The sequence below is a fragment of the Apis dorsata genome, unplaced genomic scaffold (genome assembly GCF_000469605.1).
Source record: "Apis dorsata unplaced genomic scaffold, Apis dorsata 1.3 scaffold_758, whole genome shotgun sequence".
NCBI lineage: Eukaryota > Metazoa > Arthropoda > Insecta > Hymenoptera > Apidae > Apis > Apis dorsata.
The window spans coordinates 173,181-178,215 of record NW_006263911.1 but is presented as its reverse complement, the minus strand read 5'-3'; positions in this window follow the sequence as shown (position 1 = coordinate 178,215).

Here is a 5,035-nt window from a genome sequence, read left to right as displayed (position 1 = left end):
TTAATTTAATCATTAAAGTAAAATTTTTTTAGACACAAATTTTATATTGAAGAATATTGTTGCGGTTCCAAAATAAAAAGAAAAAATATTTTTCGTATGAAACTAGTTTTAAAACAGTCAAACTATTTTTTAGAAACCTTTTTTATTGCAAATAAATCGTATTTTCGTTGGTATTTTTCAAAAGTCTTGATAATCATAAAAAATTGCTAATCATAGAGCTGAGTTTTATTTAAGAATCTAAACATAAAATTACTTCGATAGATCAGATCACAAACTTCGGATGCGAAAAAATGAGAATAATAACTAATGAAAATTGCTTTCAAGTTTTTAGTTAGAATTCATAAAAATTTTCATTTCAAGTCTTTGTTTCTTCGAGTTTTCAATGAATAAATAAATAAAGTTATATTCGATTCAATACACAAGTCCAAAAGATTCCTTCTTTTAGAATTTTAATTACATTTTTCCAATTATTTAATCATATATTTTTTTTTCGATTAAAACAATTTTTCAAAATTACTGGCGTATCTTAGAAATTAGAGATAAGAGTCAAGAAAACGCTCAATTTAATATATTTTTAATATCTGTGTAGATTTAAAATATATATATTGTTTAAAATAGAATATTTTAAAGTTAATGAAATTTGTTGTTTTTGAGAGTTTATTTTAGATATATGCTTTATTACAGTCATATTAGATGATTGAAATTTAATTTTTATGCGTATAATTAATAGCAATAAATGTATCTAATTGTTAGGATTCAGAACCAGATTCACAATCACATGAAATACGAATTTATAAACATAATAATCTTACGTATTTGAAGTTGTAAAAGGCTACTAAGTTTTAAGAAATTTATATTTTTCTCTTCATTTTGTATAGATTTTTTAAAAATACATAAAAAATTTATCAAGACAAATATGTAAAAATTTCAATAAATTTAAATGGAACAATAAATTATATTTATAGTTATTGTGATTTATAAAATAATCAACAATGAATAATATTTTAATAAAATATTGCAAAAAAAGAAAAAAATAATGATAAAATAACGAAATTAAGTGAAAATTACAGTAGTCAATGAATATGATGTTTCAAAAATATTATAATATTGTAAGTCTTCTTTCATGTAAAATATGGATTATGAAGCAGGAAAACTTCTTCATTCTTGGATATATTTTACAATTAATTTAGAGGAAAATAATATTAATGCGAATAATGTTTATGATTATAATTAATATTTATTTTTAATATTTTTATATTATTCATAATTTGAATAATATTTAATATGTATCAAAAATTAATATGGAAGAATTTTCTCGAAAGACTTTGTAATTAAGAAGATGACTATATAATATAGTAAAAAAAGATTAGATTACCATATATGTGTAAATATTACAGGAATATATAATGAATATATAATAAATAAACTTCATTATTCATAAATTTACATAATATACATAATAACATATAATATATCAATAACTTATAAAGCGAAACGAATTGCACGAATGGCTCAAAAATATTTTTAAAGAAAATTTCTTTAGATTTTTAATCAAAATCAGAAAAATAATTCTTTTTGTGCACTAATTATGTTTTTCCGACCGAAACACTGAAAAATGAAAACTTTTCTTTTATATCTTCCTGCAAACACAATGTTGATATCCTAATCCACGAGCTACAATTAAACATATGTTAAATTAAATTTTTATTAAATTAAATTTCTATTTGAGTTCCGTCAGTCGTTGCAATATAGTTTAATGAACTCGAAACCTGAGCTTCCAACTCATATTGTAAACTCATATTGTAAAATGTATATAATTATGTATATTTTGTATAATATTGTTGTATTCGATATTATTTCCATAATATTTCTTTATTTACAATAGACCTCTTTTTACGATAAATATTTAATTTAATTATAAATATTTATACGATAATTAATTTATTTATTAGATGTTCAGTTTAAAGAACATTACGAAAAGAAAACAATAGTTCTGCTCCGTTAAATAAATATTTCAGATATCAGTGACAAACAATTATCATATTTTATGCCGTATTTCACGTTAACCGTAATGTTCCACATTGAGACACATTGTCAACATTCGTAACAATATTATATAATCTACATAAAATCCTCAAGACATATGGCAAAAAGGATCGAAGAATCAATTGAGTGTATGCTAAAAAGATGCTCTTCCTTCTTTCTTTTTTGATGAGTGTATTTATTGAGACACAAAAATCCTTTTAAGGACTCTGTTATGGAAAGGATTCTGTCTAGCATGAGCGATTTATTCAATTTTAAATATAATTTTAAATTTAATAAAAAATAATTTAACAAAGAATAAAATACGGAGAGTGAAGCGTGCTTCATCGTGTCAACGACATCGAAATGGATATTATTGTTATTAATGTTAATTTAACAATATGCTTATGATCAAGGACAACGAAAGGATTCTGATGTATCTTCGATCATGTCAAAGGAGAACTCTAAAATATACAATAGTGGCATAAGCAAAGCGCCAGTTGCTTGAAATTACACAGAAAGAAATGGAATATTGTAATCTGAATTGATGGAAATCTTGCCATTAAAGTTTTGTTTATTTCTTAATGAAGAGAAAATTTGACAAAATGCGATAAAAACCTCTATTTCAAGGAAGCTCAAAGAATCCTGTATAGGTTACCTTGGTATGCTACATCTATGAATTATCATGGTGGAGATAATTAAAGTAGTTCAACAAGATCAACAATCGAACTCGAGACTTCAAATTTACAGTTTAAATCCCAAATGAGAACCTATAAGGGAAGGTACAATATTGAATCTATAAATAGTATACAACAGTGAAAAATAGATGAAATATCTTTGGAGGAGTCACCAATCATCTATATCTTCATTGTTGATCTCATTAATTGCAAATAACAAGAAAAGAGATTTACTAAGAAACAATAGAATCTTCCTTCAATAAAAAGAAAATATATCAATTCTGTTTATATATATATATATATATACAAATAAGATTGTAAAATTCATTAAAAAAAGTTAGGATAAATGGCTCAGTCATAGAAGATGATGACTCGAAAAAAAAAAAAACAGAAAAGGGGCAAAGATCCTAAACACAATTACAGAGGAACAGCGATAGCTGGACAAAAATAATAGTTAGAAACTAAAAAAAAAAAAAAGCAAAAAAGTGGCAAAGATACTAAACACATTTACAGACGATCATCGATATCTGGACAAAAATAATAGTTAGAAACTAAAAAAAAAAAAAAGTGCCAGAAAAGGCCAGAAAAGGTGATGACACAGATGTCCAAATTATCAAACAAACCTTTCTCCCACCCAAAAAACGAAAAAGAAGCAGAAGAAAAAAATGGAAGAAAAATTTGAGGCTATTTGCTCGAAGCAAGATAATTCGCCTCGTTAAAATGGCCGAGATGTACTTGCTGGGACTGGATAATTCAGTTTCATGACGTTGTAGTAGAGAAGAAATCTTTCCTCCTGAAACTAGGTACCATCATATGCTCAGAAAAATATTGCGAGTTTATGAATTCTAGTTAAGGCTAAGGACTTAAAATATCATGTGTTGCAATATTTCAAGTTACGTGGAACGTCATCTGTATGTTGCAATTCTTATTGACGACATAACATTTTCCTGAACGATGCAAAATATATATATAAGCAAATATGTCAACAAATTAGATAAAAAACTTACTTTTCAGTCATCTGCAAAAAGAAGGCCGCAAAAAAAAAGGCTAATTTGAATTATATGTTTGCCAGGCTCCAGATAAATTTTCAAAATCTGATGATATGATTTCCAAATAATTTTACTCTAATTACGAAATGGACAAGATTTTGTCGCTAATTATGAAGGAATTGAAATCAACAAATTGAAATCACGTGTCTTTCGAGGAATATCTTTTTTTTTTCGTAAGCAAGGGAAAAATACTATTATGTATTAAAGATTACACGTTACATACGTACTCATTAAAAATTCATTAAAAAAAGAATAATGTGAATACACTTTCTAATATTGCAAAAAAAAATAAATTAAACTCAAATAATTCAACAATTTATCCAAACTGTCTGCATGTAAAAAATATTCATAAAGTTATTCGCTATTTGATAGAATCTATATTCAATTTAATATTAATTGGATAAATGCATTAATTTCAAAATTTAATATTCATAAATCATAATCATATATTCTTTTGGATAATGCGAGTCCTTTTGGATAATGGATGTTTCGGCTCATATCTGTGTCGCATTAGGTAAGAATTCATAGCCGCATTTCATCATTATGACATAACCAAGAACACAAACAACAAAATGACAATTCCTTGAAGAATACAAAAAAGAGACACATAGTGTCTTAATGATACGAATTGGATCGGATTTCTGTTTTATTATTTTAAAAAATTAAATGGAAAACGGTCACGTCTTTCTGCGAATTTATAATGATGCAATAAAATTCATAGAAACGAAAATTCATAAACAAGAAAAAACTGATGAGACTCATTCAATTATAAATAGAGTAAGCGAAGATATCTCGTCAATAATATAAGATGTATATAAACATTAAGAGCCTGTAGTTAGCGCTTATTATGATTTGAGTTTTAGGACTCTAACATATATATACATATATATTAACTGGGAGAAACATAATCTGAGCTAGCTCATGAAAGCTTGGAAGGAATCATTAACTTCTTTCTGATATTTGAATGAAAATTGCACAGTCGCCATGGATGGAGATCAGAAAAGAGCATAGAGAGATATGTAATATCATATTCTTTTAGAGAAGATTGCATTCTTTTAGAGTTTAGAATCTCATAGTATTAGAGAATGATCACTAGAATTTTAATTGCCAAAATACTTCCTCGATTCTTTTTTCAGAATATGTATGAGGATTTCTTCTATGTTCAAAAAAAAAAAAATGTTTTTAATTAGGTAATTTTAGTCCTTTGTGCTCTAGGTCATTTTCTCTCGATTGAATCAACAATTCCAGACGATTCGAACCCGCACGTTCGATGTGTTCGGTAGAATT